Source organism: Staurois parvus, unplaced genomic scaffold, assembly GCF_062004578.1.
Source record: "Staurois parvus isolate SC_StPar_1 unplaced genomic scaffold, SC_StPar_1.0 ptg000952l, whole genome shotgun sequence".
In the NCBI taxonomy this organism is placed as follows: domain Eukaryota; kingdom Metazoa; phylum Chordata; class Amphibia; order Anura; family Ranidae; genus Staurois; species Staurois parvus.
The window spans coordinates 803,109-824,414 of record NW_028318748.1 but is presented as its reverse complement, the minus strand read 5'-3'; the positions used below and the strand labels follow the sequence as shown (position 1 = coordinate 824,414).

The 21,306-nt window shown below is 48.3% G+C and overlaps 1 long non-coding RNA gene across 1 annotated transcript in view; it reads left to right on the top strand.

The window, feature by feature from the left end:
* The window catches only part of LOC149441738 (uncharacterized), a 69,617-nt gene that overhangs the window by 39,196 nt on the left and 9,115 nt on the right, over positions 1-21,306 (top strand). Inside the window, exon 2 of the long non-coding RNA XR_016307300.1 lies at positions 615-729. This is a non-coding gene — a long non-coding RNA (uncharacterized LOC149441738). The remainder of the gene's footprint in view (positions 1-614; positions 730-21,306) is intronic.

The window sequence follows — 21,306 nt, the reverse complement described above, 5'->3', positions numbered from 1 at the left end:
GGTACAGTCATGTTGGAACCAGGGGCAGACTGACAACTCTTGGGGATCATGGGGCCCCTGTGTCCTTGCCCAAACTCAAAAAAGCCTTTGAAAAAGGTACCAGGGGCATCTTATGGGCCCCCTACTGACCCCGGGCCCTCGGGCAGTGCCCAAGTTTCCAAATGGTCAGTCCGCCCCTGGTTGGAACAGAAAAGGGCCTTCACCAAACTGTTACCACAAGCTTGGAAGAGCTCAATTGTCTACAATGTCTTTGTATTCTGTAGTATTAGAAGTATCCTTCACTGGAGACACCTGAACTTAGTCATTTGAGAAGCTTCACATACTTTTGGCCATATAATATATTTGGAAATAATGACACTTGTTGGCTTTTATGTTTCTTTTATACCTTTACATTCATGACAGATTTAATTTAAGATCGAGAGCCAGAGGACTCCATTATTATTTTACTGTGAGGTATCTGCTGCAAACATGTTTCCCAGAACACGGAACCTTTAAATACGCAACCTGATTTTCTGATTCATTTAGAGACGGTTAAAACACAGTTCCTGGACAGAATGGTCTTTGATGTAAATTGGTGCAGACAGCACATAATAACATGAGTTGGTGTTTTGCAGGCATAATAGTGAAGGCACCAACAATACAAGCCAGAAACAAACCTGGGGGGTTCAGCATTCAGGTCTCTGCAAATCACAGAATCAAACCGAACGACTCCTGAGGCACATCTACCAGGTAAAAAAAAAAGAAAATCCTATTGTATAGAAAAGAACACCAGAGGGCAGCATTTTACAAAAATTGACAGGCCAAGCATGACTTGATTGAAAAAAAAAGATGTTTTTCTTTACATTGAAATTTGTCATTTAGCAAATATGCATCTGCTTTCCTGCGCTTGTGAAAAATATGACAAGTTACCTACTTCTACTTTTGATGCACTTAAGGCAAATGAAGCCACAATTGTTTAATTTATTGTGCAATGTTCTAACATGCAGTAATTACATTTTTTAAGCAGTGATTATTTACTAATACACTACTGTTTGGGGAGATTTATTAATTTTGCCATACAGCAGAGCAGTGCAAAACAGGAGCAACAAGCCAACATATGAGGCATCTACTGATGCAATTCTTGACATCTACTTACACAATTAGTTTATCTGAGCTCAGTAAGAATGAGCTTTGTTAAGTCTTTTGAGCTCAGAGTTCAGTGAAGCCAAAAAGACAAAGCCACATTTAGCATTTAGAATTTCACGTGGTACATCATACAGGCTTCGTACACTTGGTACACAAATATATATAATATCCAAAAATGTTGAACTATATATGCTGTCTTCATCATTGAGGATCAGCCAACTCCGGAGAAGAGGTGAAAAGGAAGAAGACCCTGCAGCCTATACATGGCAGTGTGTCCCTGTTTAATACTGTATTTGTGTTATACAATTATAGTATTAATATTAATTAATTTTTAAAAAAGTTAAAAAGTTTATACTGTATATATATTTTTCATTTTTAAATTAATAACTTAAACTTATTAAAATTATATTATATATATATATATTATATTCATTTGCTATACACATAATTTTGTTTGTTGCCATAGAAGAATAGATAGGTTACATAGAGCAGTGTTTTTCAACCTTTTTTGTGCAAAGGCACACTTTTTTCATGAAAAAAATCACGAGGCACACCACCATTAGAAAATGTTAAAAAAATTTACCTCTGTGCCTATATTGACTATATATAAAGTAATTCTCTTGAATAGGAATCAAACACAAAGAAATTATTTTATAATTACTTTATTATGAAATAATAAAGTATTTTATAATTGGACCCGGGGGCCGGACCAAGAGTAGATGAATGATGTGTATGTGTCATCCATAGTAAGTATAGTAATATTCCCCCATAGTAAGCATAGTAATTAATCCCCCATATAGTAATTCATCCTCCATATAGTAATTCATCCCCCATAGTAATTCATCCCTCATATAGTATTTCATCCCCCCATATAGTATTTCATCCCCCCATATAGTATTTCATCCCCCCATATAGTATTTCATCCCTCATATAGTAATTCATCCCTCATATAGTATTTCATCCCTCATATAGTATTTCATCCCTCATATAGTATTTCATCCCCCATATAGTATTTCATCCCCCCATATAGTATTTCATCCCCTCATATAGTATTTCATCCCTCATATAGTATTTCATCCCCCCATATAGTATTTCATCCCTCATACAGTAATTCATCCCTCATATAGTAATTCATCCCCCATATAGTATTTCATCCCTCATATAGTATTTCATCCCCCCATATAGTATTTCATCCCTCATATAGTAATTCATCCCCCCATATAGTATTTCATCCCCCCATATAGTATTTCATCCCCCCATATAGTATTTCATCCCTCATATAGTAATTCATCCCTGATATAGTAATTCATCCCCCATATAGTATTTCATCCCCCCATATAGTATTTCATCCCTCATAAAGTAATTCATCCCTCATATAGTATTTCATCCCCCACAGTACTATTCCCCCCCCCCCCTTCTAGTAAGCCAAGTCCCCCGTGTCAATTCACTTACCTTTTGCGTTCCTCTCGCTGTCTTCCCGCGCCGTTCGGGTCTTCAGGGCGGACTGTGAGAGGAGCCTAGCTCCCCTCCCCTCACGTTCGGCACGCTGCCCCGCCTACACACATCCTGACAGCCACATCCGCAAGCCGGATTAAAAGGTCCGCGCGGACTTTTGGGGCTGCCAACCGAGAGGAGGCAGGGGAGCGGCCGACCGAGAGGAGGGAGGGGAGCAGGCGCCCGGCACACAGAAGAGCCGCATTAGACTGGGTAAAGAGCCGCATGTGGCTCGCGAGCCGCGGCTTGCCGACCACTGAATCATTAGATTCTAATGATTGGTCTATTTGTGAGCCGAAGCCACATGTTACAGATGAAATTGGAATTTTTCCCACGGCACACCAGACAATATCTCACGGCACACTAGTGTGCCGCGGCACAGTGGTTGAAAAACGCTGACATAGAGTATAGAGCTTATGAAGGCACCTTACACATACAACACACCGGTATGTGATAGCAAATACTGTATATCAAGTTGTGCAAGAGTACAGCATCTCACAGCCAGCTTAACCACTTGCCCTCTAGAGGATTTACCCCCCTTCTTGACCAGGCAAAGTTTTGCGATACGGCGCAGCATTACTTTAACTGACAATTGCACGGTCATGCAATGCTGCACCCAAATGAAATTTATGTCCTTTTTTCCCACAAGTAGAGCTTTCTTTCGGTGGTATTTGATTGCCTCTGTGTTTTTTATTTTTTTGTGCTATAAAAAAAAAAGACAGCCAATTTTGAGAATAAAACAATATTTTTGACTTTTTGCTGATAAATGTCCAGTAAAAAATAAAAAAACGAATTTTGTCATAAATTTAGGCCAAAATGTATTCTGCTACATGTCCCAATACATGTAAATTTATTGGTTTACGTGAACATTATAGCGTCTAAAATTGCGGTATAGATACTGGATTTTCTTTTTCTATACTAGTAATTGCGGCGATCAGAGACATATTGCGGGACTGCGGTTGGCATTCTGACACTGGGGGGGGAACTGACTAACTGTTACTGACATCCCCAGTTATACCAATACAGTGATCAGTGTTAATCAAAATCACTGACACTGTACTAATGACACTTGGCAGGAAGGGGTTAACATCTGGGGCGATCAAAGGGTTAACTGTGTGCTGTTTTACTGTGTGCTATTTGTGAGCTTTACACTGTAAGCACGCGGCTTTGTATGGTTCTGCTATGCAGAGCCATACAAAGCAGTGTTCACGAGCTGACAGGGGAGAGATCTGTATTGTTTACATACAGGTCTCTCTCCCGTTGGTGATACACAGCGATCGCCAGGTGCCAGCGGGGAATCACCGGCTGCAACCCAGTGATCAACAGGTGAGGTTGCCAATGGCAGCGCAGGTAGGGCGCACATGCGGCTCGCGCGTGCCCCCTACCCGGAATTAAAAAATCAGGTATATATACATGATTTTGCGCACCCCTGCCGCCCTGTAGCACTATTTCTGCTATAGGGCGACGGGAAAGCGGTTAAAGTGTTACTATACCCAGAACCCTGCATTCACTACATCTGGTCTCTTACAATACACAGAACATAGAAGTGCAATTATTTTAGTAAATATAAACTGCTAAATACCTCTTCTCATCAGCAGTTAGAGCAGTCTTGTGACTTCTATCAGTGTCCAGCAGAGCACATGTTAAAGCTTTCAGGAGGAGCTTTCATTCTGCTGTAGGAGGATGCAAAACCCCTGACCTCTGTCTGGACAGTGCTGATTGGCCCTGTGCTAGTCACATGCACTCTCCCAAGGAAAAAAAAAACTCTCTAGCAATACACACCATTCTGAGAATGTGCAGTGTCTCCACAGTATGTCTTATCAGTAGATAAGAGGGGGACGTTGGAAAAAGGGGAGGATCAGAGTAGACAAAATCAAACAGCCTTTTTACACAATGCAGAGGATTAATCCCTTAGGCTCCACAGTGAGCATAACAAGCACGCTTTACTGCATATACAGACTGATTTTACTGTTGTGGGTTTAGTAACAGTTGACGTTTTACAGTCAAAGTACCTATGAAAATTCTGTGTCATTCATAGTTGTATGGCATGCATATACATGTGAAATGCAATGGAGATGTTAAACTAAACAGTGAAATAAACTTAAAGTAATTATTTTAATATCATAACTGTATAACACAATTACAGTATTAAACAGAGACAAACTGCCATCTATAGGCTGCAGCGGCTTCTTCCTCTTCACCTCTTCTCCGGAGTTGGTTGGTCCTCAATGATGCAGAGAGCATTGATAATGCAATGACATAAGTGCTGCTCTCTGCACCATTGTACTGTGGGTGCAGAGCACCATGGCACCATGCACTCATCTTGGTAAAGTGATGCTGGGCTCCATTAAAACTGGGAGACTGGTGACATTTAGTGGTGAAAAGTATAGTGTAGAATACTACAGGGAACAGCTTCAGAGAGGAGGTGAGCATTGCAGTCAGAGATATTTAAAAAAAAAACTGGGCTGCTTTATAATAGCCTCAAGGAAAATTTAAAAGTAAACGTGGGGTTAGGCTTTGAGTCAGTCTAATACTCATAATTCTTGCTGGCCATCTCAGAGAAATCTCTTGCATATTACTTGACTATGTTTTGCGCTTAATAATGCAGAAAGTTGCAGTTTTAATAAACCTCCTCCATCAAGCCGATGGGAAGCAGCAGGATGTGTGTGAGAGCAAAATCTCTCTGGTACCGATCGCTAATAGCAGCCACGATGGCGTGACTGGGGGGCCTTGTTGGATTCCTGCAGAGACTGCTTCAGAGGCTCAACCCATTATCACAAGCTCGCAATTCTTTTCCCGACTCTATCAAACACCCTTGAAACTTTAGTTTAAAATTCCGTAACATCTGCCTTCTGCACGTTGAACCGGTATCTTCTCCCACAAGACGTGTGGATGTTTGCAGGGCTCTGAGCCATTGTTTTGTGGTTTAGAACCTCGTATTACCTTAAAGACACACTTTATCTGCACATTCTGTCCTCGGCAGCATCTCAGTACTAAGCGTTCACGTATTCTTCTCTCTGGTAAATGTATTGTTTCAAGGTTCCAATCTTAACAGTTTTGTAGGGGAAATATAATGGCTCTTCTTCATTAACAAAGCTGCTCTGGAATTGGGAGCTGACATCATCATCATCAAATATTTGCCTGACTTTCTAAGATGGGAAAGAGCGGCATCTTTAATGATACAAGTAAACAGGAAGCTTTGCCACGGTGGGCAAGGCCGCAGGTAAAATCTCCACATCAGAGACCTACACTGACCACTGCGAACATCTGCATGTATGCAAAGGACTGCTTCACTGTACCGTTATTGCACTAAAATATATGCCATAGGCACAAAAAAAGTGCACTGTCAGACGACAGTGCTATCCAGGGAGGGAAAATTGGCAAGAGGGACACAGACAGCAATAAAAAGCATATCAATTATAGATATAAACAAAAGTGGATATTACATACTGTTTGAATTACTCATCACCTAAGTGCTGACTTCCCTTTTAAAGATTTAATATATTTCATACATTAATTGTACTTTTTTTTTTTGCCACAGCATTAGAAACTATAAATCAAGTCATAAAAATTGTAGAAATTTTATAGTAACATAAAAACGGAAAATATATCTGGACAAACATCCATATTCAATGAAACGATTATCTTGGTAGATTTAATGTGCATAATTCAATCACTGACTACATCAACAAGAACACCGGATTGCTTTTAAAGGTGAACTCTAGGAATTGTCTGCATTGCACACTTACATTGGTCCAGCATTGTACAATGTAAATATGCTATACTTATACCTGACTAAAACCCAACAGGGGTTCTAATCATTCCTCAAGACTATATTAAATGAAAAAAACAAGCTTTGCTTGGACTTTATGGGTTAATTTCAAGCCTAATATTTGGTAGTGACATGTGAGCCAACAAGAGGACTGGCAACGTGTAATGAGAGGAACACACCTGGAAGTGTCACCTACAACAGCTGGGGAGCAGCAAACGAAAGGGCCTCCAGAAAGTGAAGTATATAGGCTCTTCTCTAACAGGTTGGCTTTATTTACAAGTCTCACAGGATCACTTTGAAGCCCAATTTCATCTTTTTTTTCCCCCAGATTGCTACAAGCATTGTAGTGCAGCAATGATGTAAACAGGCCTTTGGGCCCACTGCTGTAAAAATGGGGCACTTAATCTGACTCCTTGAAGTCTTGCCTAACGCTACTTGATTTCTAGACAAATAACCACAGTAGGACACAGGATATCTAAATCTGACCACACACTATACAATCTTTTTTTAATCTACTATTGGCTTTGTAGTGCAAGGGAACATCCCATAAACACCACATGCAACAACCACAAAGGGACTTCAAACCTCAATCCTAAAATCTGAAGTTGAATACTTTATCCATTAGGTCACACAGTCCATTGGGGTCAGTGGTGCAATGGATTACACATCTGACTAAAACTCAGAAGATTACAAATTGATTGTCTAGTGCAGTGGTTCTTAACCTGGGTTCGATCGAACCCCAGGGGTTCGGTGAGTCAGTCTCGCGGATTCGGCGGAGGTGAAGACCCACACCCGACTCATATGATTTGTGCAGTAAATATTCATTATTATGTTTGTTTTTGTGTGAAAATCATGTTTTAATGGTTTTGTTCTTTGTTCTTAACGGTTTTGTTCATTTTGTGCACCTATGTATAAATATATACCTAAATATATACCTATGTTTTGAATTTTAAAAATCATATTTTATTTTTCCAATTAAGAAGGGTTCGGTGAATGCGCATATGAAACTGGTGGGGTTCAGTACCTCCAACAAGGTTAAGAACCACTGGTCTAGTGGTTAGTAGTCTGCTTTGTAGCTGCAGCAGCCCTGGTTTGAATCTGTGTCATGGCATTATAAAGTACAAGTGTCTGTCTGATTTGATGCTAATTGAATGTATGGCTAAGGTTTGTCCTCATATTACATAGTCTTGGTAAATGAGATTGAAAAATCAGATTGTATATTGTTTTGTCACGTTTTTTTCCCCACCTTGTATTGCAAAATTAAAATAAACTTTACCATTGCCTGTCTGTTTTGATGACATAAGTCGGTTTTACTTGTGTTACTCTGTCTGGGCCAACACATCCCTGGAAGGGTACACAGTGCTGGGGGTTGATGAAGCTTATTTTACTGTTTTTTACATTTGCATTTATTTATGAACAAGAATTTATCAGAATCATCCACCTCAGCACTGCCACAGATCCTGTTCGTGGACATTGCAGTAACAAAAGCAGAGGGTTGGTATTGTTTGTCATGGGTCATCTCAACCCTGAGGGATGTGCTTTTGATGGAAACCAAACTATCGCAGTGCCCTGAGGCACGCTGAATCAATGCAAACAAATTTTCCTGCAAGGTTTTTTTTTTTTTTTTTTTAATACATTGGCAGAGTTCTTTTGTTGTTAAAGTCTTTGTGAACGGATTGTGCCTGAAGCCAGCCGATACCTTCTGTGTGTTTGTACTGTGGCCATCATTGCCTGCATTGTTTACTGTCTACTGAGAGGATGACTACCTGGGATAGAAAATGTTTGTGAGGCAATACCATAGCGGGGATGGAACAATCAGATGTAATTAGCTTTTCATGTGAAAGGGAGTATATAGTCTTTTTTCTTTTTTTTATTTTAGAAGTGGATATGTTTTAATATGTAATGATCTAGAAAAACTTCATACTGTATGGGCTCCTGGGTACATGTTCCATTCATTACTTAGATCCATATCTCCGGCTTCAGATCAAATCAGTATTCTAACACCGGAAGGCTCTACCCCTCTTTTACCCATCCTATAACCATCCTGCCACCATCCTGCCCTATTCTTCTTCATTTCTTTCCTTTTTACCTGTTGGTAAGTAAATTTGGGTTGACAAAGAGACTACTTTTTTCCATGAAGTACTATCTTTTGCCTACCTGCTATACCACCGAGCCCTTATCTCTCTACAACCATCAAAGTATAGCTGGGACCCTTGCTTTGTTCATTGCAACAAAGACCGAATGAACCTAAAGCCAGCCATAGATGAAGCGATTTTCTTTCCTGTAACCACGAGCCTTTGTGTTCTCCCAGTGTGCGGGCGGGGGGAACTGCCCCTGGCGGGAGAACACACTGATTACTGCTGTCGGCTATAATAGCTGCTAGCAATAATCACATGTAAACCCTGACAGGCTGGTTGTATCCAAGTTGATCAGTCGATCAACTGATCAAACATTTAGCCTGCCCATACATGGTTCAAATCTCGGACAGCCACTGCCAAGATTCGAACTGTCTATGGCCGGCTTAAGGATGTATACACAATTTAAATGTTTACAATAATACTGTTGTATCCCTTTCTCTTCCCTTGCCCCTTGTCCTTTTCTCTTGTCATCTAGTTTTTAACACCTTTTTTGTGGTGCCCAGCCAATGCGTCTGCATTTTTCACATAGGCAAAAATAACATAGCCACAGCTGCCAGCAGACTCCTGGGATACCCATGTCATGGAACCTAGGAAGCTTTGGCGATATCTAGAACACACTGCGCTTGCACGGCGGCATGTCATCAGAGCCAGCTGCAAGCACCCGGAAGTGAGAGCCAGCTCCCAAAGACATAATCAAAGAAGGTGGTGGTGTGGGACCAGGAGAGCAAGTCAACGCTTGATTTGCTGGACATGTAAGTATATTTTGGGGACAACCCTGCAAAAAAAAGTTAAGAGGGGATTTAAAAAGTAGCATGGGGGAGGAGAAAGTTTCTCTTTAACCGCTTGCCAGCCGCCCTATGATAGAATTATTGCTACAGGGCGGCAGGGATGCTCAAAATCACGTATATATATTATATGTGATTTGCATTTCCGGGTAGGGGGTGCGTGCGCACGCCACCCTACCCGTGCCACCATTGGCAGCTACAGATGTCAATCACCGTGTCCCGGCCAGAGATTCCCTACTGCCACCTGGGGACCAATGAGTAGCACTGATAGCGGAGAGACCAGTGTGTAAACACAGGTCTCTCTCCTGCCAGCAGTAGCATGCTGCTGTGTATTTGTCAGCACAGCAAACTGTTAATGTTCACTTTGTTAGTGGATGCATGGGTCTTTCTTACCTAATCAATGTGGTTCAGCGGATTGCCACGATCCATCTTTCTCGATGGACAGAGACAGTCCACGGCCCTTTGGTTCAGACTTGGTGTTCCACTTCGTCTCCTGCTGTCAGAGTGGCCTGCTTGGCTGCCTGGCAGACCGGGCAGTCAGTGATTTCTTTCCGCTCTCTCCAATCCTGGCTCCACGGCCTAGTTCAGCACTTCAACCAACAGCACACCTCCCTCTTCTTCAATCCCCCTCCGCACTCTCCTGGCCAATTCTCCCGGACTTTGCTATTTATGTGTGCCCCGCCCACACGCTACCTCTCCTGGCAAAAGTAGTCCTAGGCACTCCTTACTTATCATCCAAGTCCTGCTGTTCAGAAATACAAGTTCCAGAGGGCTGTTCTATCAGTGCAAGTAACCCTGAATAGCAGGCCACCGCCATCTAATGTCCACTTGTATATTGCAAGTAGTAACATTTCAGTGGGTTACACACATATGCAGGTAGCACTTCTCACATAGTATTGCTGCACAATTCTGCTTTACTCTCTCAGTAAAAGGGTCTCAGTCTGCTCAGACCAGTTGAAAACAGCCTTATGTGACTACTTGATCCTAAGAAAGCATACATCTCCTCGAGAACGACAGATGAGGAGGAACATGCCTGTTCTAAACAAGTATCCAATGCTTACAGCAGCACACAGCAGAGTAGAAAATGGTTAAAACCCGTCAGGTTTTTTTACTGTGTCCCATTGGAAATATTTTCCTTTACTTCCTGTTCCAGAGATACAGCAGGAAGTGACAGAAATTTCCCTCTTAGAGAGCCGTCACCAAAACAGGTGTCCCCATTGGAAGATTACCGCTTACCTCTTGCTCTGCTGACAACCTTTTTCTGTCTTTTCAACAATGATTCTCCAGGAGAAATAGAGAGGGTGAATCTCCCCAGTAGGGACACAAATCGTAATAAAAGCTTAACCTCCCTGGCGGTATTCTCGAGTGTAGCTTGGGATAACGTTTCAGTACCAGAAGCGATAACCCCGAGCTACACTCGGGAATAAAGAATAAGGAAGGGTAGAGGTTCATAAATATACTGTATCACCCAATATATGGTTTCTGCTCAGTAACCAAAACATATGCATACAAAAAAGGGGGGGCTGTGAAAAGAGATTCACAAAAAAGTGGTTACATCATGGACAGAATGCGATACTCAGAATAATTCCCAAAAATTATGCTTTAATACACAAAAATTATAGACAATAGGTAAATACCCTGGTTCACCATCACCTCAGTATGAGATAATACAAAAAGACCTAAAATCACATAAAAACAGCATCAAGACCGGTCTTTATCTTAATGTGCTGCATATGTAATGACAGATACCTGTCTAGTACACTTGCAGCACCCACACATTGGTTACACCACCAGAGACGTTTTTGTGAATCTCTTTTCACAGACCCCCCTTTTTTTATACAGTCGGGAATACCCTGTAGCGCTGCTCCGGTATCTCTTGTTCACTTACCTTGTCCTGCGCTCCCGCGATGTCCCTCCTGCAGTGTCCCCGGCAATGTCCTCCGGCGGATGCCGGCATCTGTCTTCTGGGTTCCGTTCCCTGCGACGTTGGGATGTACGGGTGACGGAACTGGCGGGAAATTTGAAAGTTGTAAAAGTGACATTCACTAAATTCACTAAAATCTCATAGTAAAACATTACTGTTAGAGATGAGCGAAGTATTCAAAAATTCGATTCGACTGATTCGGCGAATTCGTGGAAAATATTCGATTCGAGTCGAATATATTCGCTGTGAATTTAACTTAAAAAAGGGTGTTTCTAGGCTTCAGAGAGACTTAATATTAGTGCAGAACACTGAACCTTTAATTTAAATGCCCTTGGAGTCTGCTGGGGAAGAGAAATAATACTGTCAGTCAGTATGACATGCAGATGAGTGCCGTCGATCTTAGAATCACCGCACACTTCACTCATTTGGCCAGTCACGGGGCCAAAACCAGAGTGTGGAGCCACAGTGTGGCGGTGGAGGCAGCAGCAATGGGAGGCCATACAGCAACCTATGACAAAATGGAAACCAGCAGGAGTGTGAGGAGACCTCAAAGTGGCACATGGCAGAGTGGGAGCAATGGGAGGCGGTACAGGGACCCATGTCACACTGTGGACCCAGCAGCAGCGTGACGAGGCGGTACGGGGGCCCATGGCAGATTTGGGGCCTGGCAGCACCTATGGGAGGCCTGTAATCTGCCAGCAACCTATGACAAAATGGAAACCAGTAGCAGTGTGAGGAGACCTGAAAGTGGCACATGGCAGAGTGTGGCGATGGAGACAGCAGCAATGGGAGGCCGTACAGGGACCCAGGAGAGACTCTGGACCTGGCAGCAGCATGAGGAGGCGGTATATAGGGGCCCATGGCAGATTAGGGGCCTGGCAGCAGCTATGGGAGGCCCGTAATCTGCCAGCACCCTATGACAAAAAATTCAACACACCAGCAGTGTGTGAGGAGACCTGAAAGTGGCACATGGCAGAGTGTGGCGATGGAGACAGCAGCAATGGGAGGCCGTACAGGGACCCATGAGAGACTCTGGACCTGGCAGCAGCATGAGGAGGCGGTATAGGGGCCCATGGCAGATTAGGGGCCTGGCAGCAGCTATAGGAGGCCCGTAATCTGCCAGCACCCTATGACAAAAAATGGAACACACCAGCAGTGTGAGGAGACCTGAAAGTGGCACATGGCAGAGTGTGGCGATGGAGACAGCAGCAATGGGAGGCCGTACAGGGACCCATGAGAGACTCTGGACCTGGCAGCAGCATGAGGAGGCGGTATAGGGGCCCATGGCAGATTAGGGGCCTGGCAGCAGCTATGGGAGGCCCGTAATCTGCCAGCACCCTATGACAAAAAATGGAACACACCAGCAGTGTGAGGAGACCTGAAAGTGGCACATGTTTGGGGCATGATTCATGGCGGATTTAGTCAGTTGTGTCAGGAACTGGTGGTTTGAAATCCAGACTAATCCACGCCTGATTCATTTTCACAAACGTGAGTCTCTCCACACTTTGGGTGGACAGTCGTGTCCTCCGCGGAGTTACAATACCTCCTGCCGCACTAAACACGCGCTCCGATGCCACGCTACTGGCCGGGCATGACAGCCTTTCAAGGGCAAATTCAGCTAGTTGGGGCCAAAGGTCAAGTTTCGTTGCCCAGTAGTCAAGGGGATTGTCTACCTCGGTTGGCAGGGTGCTGTCCAAGTAGGCCTAAGCCTGTTGTTTGAGGTCCTGCTCCAGGTCCACCTGATGCTGCTGATGCTGCGGCTGGTTAGTAGTTTCCTCACTGCGCTGGTGAAGAAAGCTACTCATCATCGACTGCAGACTGAGGCAGCCGCTGCTGGTGGAGCTGCCACTGCTCCTACCACCCCACCCCTCCCCTGCTGCCATGGCAGTGGAACGCGAGCGCACAGGGCCCACAGTGTCTGAGGATGGACGTTGGCGCAGACAGGCAGAGACCAGCTGACTACATAGGTGGTTTTTATAGTACGTTATTTTGGCCTCCCTCTCAGCAGGTGTGAAAAAGGCCACCATTTTTGAACGGTAGCAAGGGTCCAACAAGGTGGACAGCCAAAAGTCATCCCTCTGTCTGATGGTTATTATTCGGCTGTCGGTACGCAAGCAAGCGAGCATGCTATGGGCCATTTGTGCCAAGGAATGCGAGGGACTCCCTGCCTCCATCTCCACAGCATACTGCCACGGTGCGTCTGGGTCCTCTGTCTCCTCTTCCTCCTCCTCTACCAGATGCTCCTGCTCCTCCACTCCTGTCCGCTGAGTGGAAAAACCACCCATTTCACTCAATAATTCCTGAGCACCAATGTCCTCCTCTACCTCCTCCTCTTCTTCCTGTCCTGCCCCCACAGGGGTCATGTGGCGTTGAGATCTGTGCGCCACGTCTACCGCACCCTGACCAGCCATTGTTAACAGCATTTGTTCCAGGACGTGCAACAGAGGAATGACGTCGTTCATCCCATAGTCCTGCCGACTCACGAATAGCGTGGCCTCCTCAAAGGGCCTGAGCAAGCGCAGGTGTCACGCATGAGCTGCCAATGGCTGACATCTAAGTTACACAGGGAGTACCTTTATCCGCTTTTAACATCAGGAAATCTGTGATGGCCTTTTGCTGTTCGTAAAGGCGGTCTAACATATGTAGGGTTGAATTCCACCTTGTTGCAACGTCACAGCATGAGGAGTCGGTACGGGGGCCCATGGCAGATTACGGGCCTGGCAGCAGCAATGGGAGGCCCGTAATCTGCCAGCACCCTATGTCAAAAAATTCAACACACCAGCAGTGTGTGAGGAGACCTGAAAGTGGCACATGGCAGAGTGTGGCGATGGAGACAGCAGCAATGGGAGGCCGTACAGGGACCCATGAGAGACTCTGGACCTGGCAGCAGCATGAGGAGGCGGTATAGGGGCCCATGGCAGCTTAGGGGCCTGGCAGCAGCTATAGGAGGCCCGTAATCTGCCAGCACCCTATGTCAAAAAATTGAACACACCAGCAGTGTGAGGAGACCTGAAAGTGGCACATGGCATGAGACACTGTGGACCTGGCAGCAGCATGAGGAGGCGGTACAGGGGCCCATGGCAGATTAGGGGCCTGGCAGCAGCTATGGGAGGCCCGTAATCTGCCAGCACCCAATGTCAAAAAATTCAACACACCAGCAGTGTGAGGAGACCTGAAAGTGGCACATGGCAGAGTGTGGCGATGGAGACAGCAGCAATGGGAGGCCGTACAGGGACCCATGACAGACTCTGGACTTGGCAGCAGCATGAGGAGGCGGTATAGGGGCCCATGGCAGATTAGGGGCTTGGCAGCAGCTATGGGAGGCCCGTAATCTGCCAGCACCCTATGTCAAAAAATTCAACACACCAGCAGTGTGAGGAGACCTGAAAGTGGCACATGGCATGAGACACTGTGGACCTGGCAGCAGCATGAGGAGGCGGTACAGGGGCCCATGGCAGATTAGGGGCCTGGCAGCAGCTATAGGAGGCCCGTAATCTGCCAGCACCCTATGACAAAAAATGGAACACACCAGCAGTGTGAGGAGACCTGAAAGTGGCACATGGCAGAGTGTGGCGATGGAGACAGCAGCAATGGGAGGCCGTACAGGGACCCATGACAGACTCTGGACCTGGCAGCAGCATGAGGAGGCGGTATAGGGGCCCATGGCAGATTAGGGGCCTGGCAGCAGCTATGGGAGGCCCGTAATCTGCCAGCACCCTATGTCAAAAAATTCAACACACCAGCAGTGTGAGGAGACCTGAAAGTGGCACATGGCATGAGACACTGTGGACCTGGCAGCAGTATGAGGAGGCGGTACAGGGGCCCATGGCAGATTAGGGGCCTGGCAGCAGCTATGGGAGGCCCGTAATCTGCCAGCACCCTATGACAAAAAATGGAACACACCAGCAGTGTGAGGAGACCTGAAAGTGGCACATGGCAGAGTGTGGCGATGGAGACAGCAGCAATGGGAGGCCGTACAGGGACCCATGAGAGACTCTGGACCTGGCAGCAGCATGAGGAGGCGGTATAGGGGCCCATGGCAGATTAGGGGCCTGGCAGCAGCTATGGGAGGCCCGTAATCTGCCAGCACCCTATGTCAAAAAATTGAACACACCAGCAGTGTGTGAGGAGACCTGAAAGTGGCACATGGCAGAGTGTGGCGATGGAGACAGCAGCAATGGGAGGCCAAACAGGGACCCATGAGAGATTCTGGACCTGGCAGCAGCATGAGGAGGCGGTATAGGGGCCCATGGCAGATTAGGGGCCTGGCAGCAGCTATAGGAGGCCCGTAATCTGCCAGCACCCTATGTCAAAAAATTGAACACACCAGCAGTGTGAGGAGACCTGAAAGTGGCACATGGCATGAGACACTGTGGACCTGGCAGCAGCATGAGGAGGCGGTACAGGGGCCCATGGCAGATTAGGGGCCTGGCAGCAGCTATAGGAGGCCCGTAATCTGCCAGCACCCTATGACAAAAAATGGAACACACCAGCAGTGTGAGGAGACCTGAAAGTGGCACATGGCAGAGTGTGGCGATGGAGACAGCAGCAATGGGAGGCCGTACAGGGACCCATGACAGACTCTGGACTTGGCAGCAGCATAAGGAGGCGGTATAGGGGCCCATGGCAGATTAGGGGCCTGGCAGCAGCTATAGGAGGCCCGTAATCTGCCAGCACCCTATGACAAAAAATGGAACACACCAGCAGTGTGAGGAGACCTGAAAGTGGCACATGGCAGAGTGTGGCGATGGAGACAGCAGCAAAGGGAGGCCGTACAGGGACCCATGAGAGACTCTGGACCTGGCAGCAGCATGAGGAGGCGGTACAGGGGCCCATGGCAGATTAGGGGCCTGGCAGCAGCTATGGGAGGCCCCTAATCTGCCAGCACCCTATGACAAAAAATGGAACACACCAGCAGTGTGAGGAGACCTGAAAGTGGCACATGGCAGAGTGTGGCGATGGAGACAGCAGCAATGGGAGGCCGTACAGGGACCCATGAGAGACTCTGGACCTGGCAGCAGCATGAGGAGGCGGTATAGGGGCCCATGGCAGATTAGGGGCCTGGCAGCAGCTATAGGTGGCCCGTAATCTGCCAGCACCCTATGTCAAACAATTCAACACACCAGCAGTGTGAGGAGACCTGAAAGTGGCACATGGCATGAGACACTGTGGACCTGGCAGCAGCATGAGGAGGCGGTACAGGGGCCCATGGCAGATTAGGGGCCTGGCAGCAGCTATAGGAGGCCCGTAATCTGCCAGCACCCTATGACAAAAAATGGAACACACCAGCAGTGTGAGGAGACCTGAAAGTGGCACATGGCAGAGTGTGGCGATGGAGACAGCAGCAATGGGAGGCCGTACAGGGACCCATGACAGACTCTGGACCTGGCAGCAGCATGAGGAGGTGGTATAGGGGCCCATGGCAGATTAGGGGCCTGGCAGCAGCTATGGGAGGCCCGTAATCTGCCAGCACCCTATGTCAAAAAATTCAACACACCAGCAGTGTGAGGAGACCTGAAAGTGGCACATGGCATGAGACACTGTGGACCTGGCAGCAGCATGAGGAGGCGGTACAGGAGCCCATGGCAGATTAGGGGCCTGGCAGCAGCTATGGGAGGCCCCTAATCTGCCAGCACCCTATGACAAAAAATGGAACACACCAGCAGTGTGAGGAGACCTGAAAGTGGCACATGGCAGAGTGTGGCGATGGAGACAGCAGCAATGGGAGGCCGTACAGGGACCCATGAGAGACTCTGGACCTGGCAGCAGCATGAGGAGGCGGTATAGGGGCCCATGGCAGATTAGGGGCCTGGCAGCAGCTATAGGAGGCCCGTAATCTGCCAGCACCCTATGTCAAAAAATTGAACACACCAGCAGTGTGAGGAGACCTGAAAGTGGCACATGGCATGAGACACTGTGGACCTGGCAGCAGCATGAGGAGGCGGTACAGGGGCCCATGGCAGATTAGGGGCCTGGCAGCAGCTATAGGAGGCCCGTAATCTGCCAGCACCCTATGACAAAAAATGGAACACACCAGCAGTGTGAGGAGACCTGAAAGTGGCACATGGCAGAGTGTGGCGATGGAGACAGCAGCAATGGGAGGCCGTACAGGGACCCATGACAGACTCTGGACCTGGCAGCAGCATGAGGAGGCGGTATAGGGGCCCATGGCAGATTAGGGGCCTGGCAGCAGCTATGGGAGGCCCGTAATCTGCCAGCACCCTATGTCAAAAAATTCAACACACCAGCAGTGTGAGGAGACCTGAAAGTGGCACATGGCATGAGACACTGTGGACCTGGCAGCAGCATGAGGAGGCGGTACAGGAGCCCATGGCAGATTAGGGGCCTGGCAGCAGCTATGGGAGGCCCCTAATCTGCCAGCACCCTATGACAAAAAATGGAACACACCAGCAGTGTGAGGAGACCTGAAAGTGGCACATGGCAGAGTGTGGCGATGGAGACAGCAGCAATGGGAGGCCGTACAGGGACCCATGACAGACTCTGGACTTGGCAGCAGCATGAGGAGGCGGTATAGGGGCCCATGGCAGATTAGGGGCCTTGCAGCAGCTATGGGAGGCCCGTAATCTGCCAGCACCCTATGTCAAAAAATTCAACACACCAGCAGTGTGAAGAGACCTGAAAGTGGCACATGGCAGAGTGTGGCGATGGAGACAGCAGCAATGGGAGGCCGTACAGGGACCCATGAGAGACTCTGGACCTGGCAGCAGCATGAGGAGGCGGTATAGAGGCCCATGGCAGATTAGGGGCCTGGCAGCAGCTATAGGAGGCCCGTAATCTGCCAGCACCCTATGTCAAAAAATTGAACACACCAGCAGTGTGAGGAGACCTGAAAGTGGCACATGGCATGAGACACTGTGGACCTGGCAGCAGCATGAGGAGGCGGTACAGGGGCCCATGGCAGATTAGGGGCCTGGCAGCAGCTATAGGAGGCCCGTAATCTGCCAGCACCCTATGACAAAAAATGTAACACACCAGCAGTGTGAGGAGACCTGAAAGTGGCACATGGCAGAGTGTGGCGATGGAGACAGCAGCAATGGGAGGCCGTACAGGGACCCATGACAGACTCTGGACTTGGCAGCAGCATGAGGAGGCGGTATAGGGGCCCATGGCAGATTAGGGGCCTGGCAGCAGCTATAGGAGGCCCGTAATCTGCCAGCACCCTATGACAAAAAATGGAACACACCAGCAGTGTGAGGAGACCTGAAAGTGGCACATGGCAGAGTGTGGCGATGGAGACAGCAGCAATGGGAGGCCGTACAGGGACCCATGACAGACTCTGGACTTGGCAGCAGCATGAGGAGGCGGTATAGGGGCCCATGGCAGATTAGGGGCCTGGCAGCAGCTATGGGAGGCCCGTAATCTGCCAGCACCCTATGTCAAAAAATTCAACACACCAGCAGTGTGAAGAGACCTGAAAGTGGCACATGGCAGAGTGTGGCGATGGAGACAGCAGCAATGGGAGGCCGTACAGGGACCCATGAAAGACTCTGGACCTGGCAGCAGCATGAGGAGGCGGTATATAGGGGCCCATGGCAGATTAGGGGCCTGGCAGCAGCTATGGGAGGCCCGTAATCTGCCAGCACACTATGTCAAAAAATTCAACACACCAGCAGTGTGAGGAGACCTGAAAGTGGCACATGGCAGAGTGTGGCGATGGAGACAGCAGCAATGGGAGGCCGTACAGGGACCCATGAGAGACTCTGGACCTGGCAGCAGCATGAGGAGGCGGTATATAGGGGCCCATGGCAGATTAGGGGCCTGGCAGCAGCTATGGGAGGCCCGTAATCTGCCAGCACCCTATGTCAAAAAATTCAACACACCAGCAGTGTGAGGAGACCTGAAAGTGGCACATGGCAGAGTGTGGCGATGGAGACAGCAGCAATGGGAGGCCGTATAGGGACCCATGAGAGACTCTGGACCTGGCAGCAGCATGAGGAGGCGGTATATAGGGGCCCATGGCAGATTAGGGGCCTGGCAGCAGCTATAGGAGGCCCGTAATCTGCCAGCACCCTATGTCAAAAAATTCAACACACCAGCAGTGTGTGAGGAGACCTGAAAGTGGCACATGGCAGAGTGTGGCGATGGAGACAGCAGCAATGGGAGGCCGTACAGGGACCCATGAGAGATTCTGGACCTGGCAGCAGCATGAGGAGGCGGTATATAGGGGCCCATGGCAGATTAGGGGCCTGGCAGCAGCTATGGGAGGCCCGTAATCTGCCAGCACCCTATGTCAAAAAATTCAACACACCAGCAGTGTGAGGAGACCTGAAAGTGGCACATGGCAGAGTGTGGCGATGGAGACAGCAGCAATGGGAGGCCGTACAGGGACCCATGAGAGACTCTGGACCTGGCAGCAGCATGAGGAGGCGGTATATAGGGGCCCATGGCAGATTAGGGGCCTGGCAGCAGCTATGGGAGGCCCGTAATCTGCCAGCACCCTATGTCAAAAAATTCAACACACCAGCAGTGTGTGAGGAGACCTGAAAGTGGCACATGGCAGAGTGTGGCGATGGAGACAGCAGCAATGGGAGGCCGTACAGGGACCCATGAGAGACTCTGGACCTGGCAGCAGCATGAGGAGGCGGTATATAGGGGCCCATGGCAGATTAGGGGCCTGGCAGCAGCTATGGGAGGCCCGTAATCTGCCAGCACCCTATGTCAAAAAATTCAACACACCAGCAGTGTGAGGAGACCTGAAAGTGGCACATGGCAGAGTGTGGCGATGGAGACAGCAGCAATGGGAGGCCGTACAGGGACCCATGAGAGACTCTGGACCTGGCAGCAGCATGAGGAGGCGGTATATAGGGGCCCATGGCAGATTAGGGGCCTGGCAGCAGCTATGAGAGGCCCGTAATCTGCCAGCACCCTATGTCAAAAAATTCAACACACCAGCAGTGTGAAGAGACCTGAAAGTGGCACATGGCAGAGTGTGGCGATGGAGACAGCAGCAATGGGAGGCCGTACAGGGACCCATGAGAGACTCTGGACCTGGCAGCAGCATGAGGAGGCGGTATATAGGGGCCCATGGCAGATTAGGGGCCTGGCAGCAGCTATGGGAGGCCCGTAATCTGCCAGCACCCTATGTCAAAAAATTCAACACACCAGCAGTGTGAGGAGACCTGAAAGTGGCACATGGCAGGGGCATGATTCATGGCGGATTTAGTCAGTTGTGTCAGGAACTGGTGGTTTGAAATCCAGACTAATCCACGCCTGATTCATTTTCACAAACGTGAGTCTCTCCACACTTTGGGTGGACAGTCGTGTCCTCCGCGGAGTTACAATACCTCCTGCCGCACTAAACACGCGCTCCGATGCCACTCTACTGGCCGGGCATGACAGCCTTTCAAGGGCAAATTCAGCTAGTTGGGGCCAAAGGTCAAGTTTCGTTGCCCAGTAGTCAAGGGGATTGTCTAACTCGGTTGGCAGGGTGCTGTCCAAGTAGGCCCAAGCCTGTTGTTTGAGGTCCTGCTCCAGGTCCACCTGATGCTGCTGCTGCTGCGGCTGGTTAGTAGTTTCCTCACTGCGCTGGTGAAGAAAGCTACTCATCATCGACTGCAGACTGAGGCAGCTGCTGCTGGTGGAGCTGCCACTGCTTCTACCACCCCACCCCTCCCCTGCTGCCATGGCAGCGGAACGCGAGCGCACAGGGCCCACAGTGTCTGAGGATGGACGTTGGTGCAGACAGGCAGAGACCAGCTGACTACATAGGTGGTTTTTATAGTACGTTATTTTGGCCTCCTTCTCAGCAGGTGTGAAAAAGGCCACCATTTTTGAACGGTAGCGAGGGTCCAACAAGGTGGACAGCCAAAAGTCATCCCTCTGTCTGATGGTTATTATTCGGCTGTCGGTACGCAAGCAAGCGAGCATGCTATGGGCCATTTGTGCCAAGGAATGCGAGGGACTCCCTGCCTCCATCTCCACAGCATACTGCCACGGTGCGTCTGGGTCCTCTGTCTCCTCTTCCTCCTCCTCTACCAGATGCTCCTGCTCCTCCACTCCTGTCCGCTGAGTGGAAAAACCACCCATTTCACTCAATAATTCCTGAGC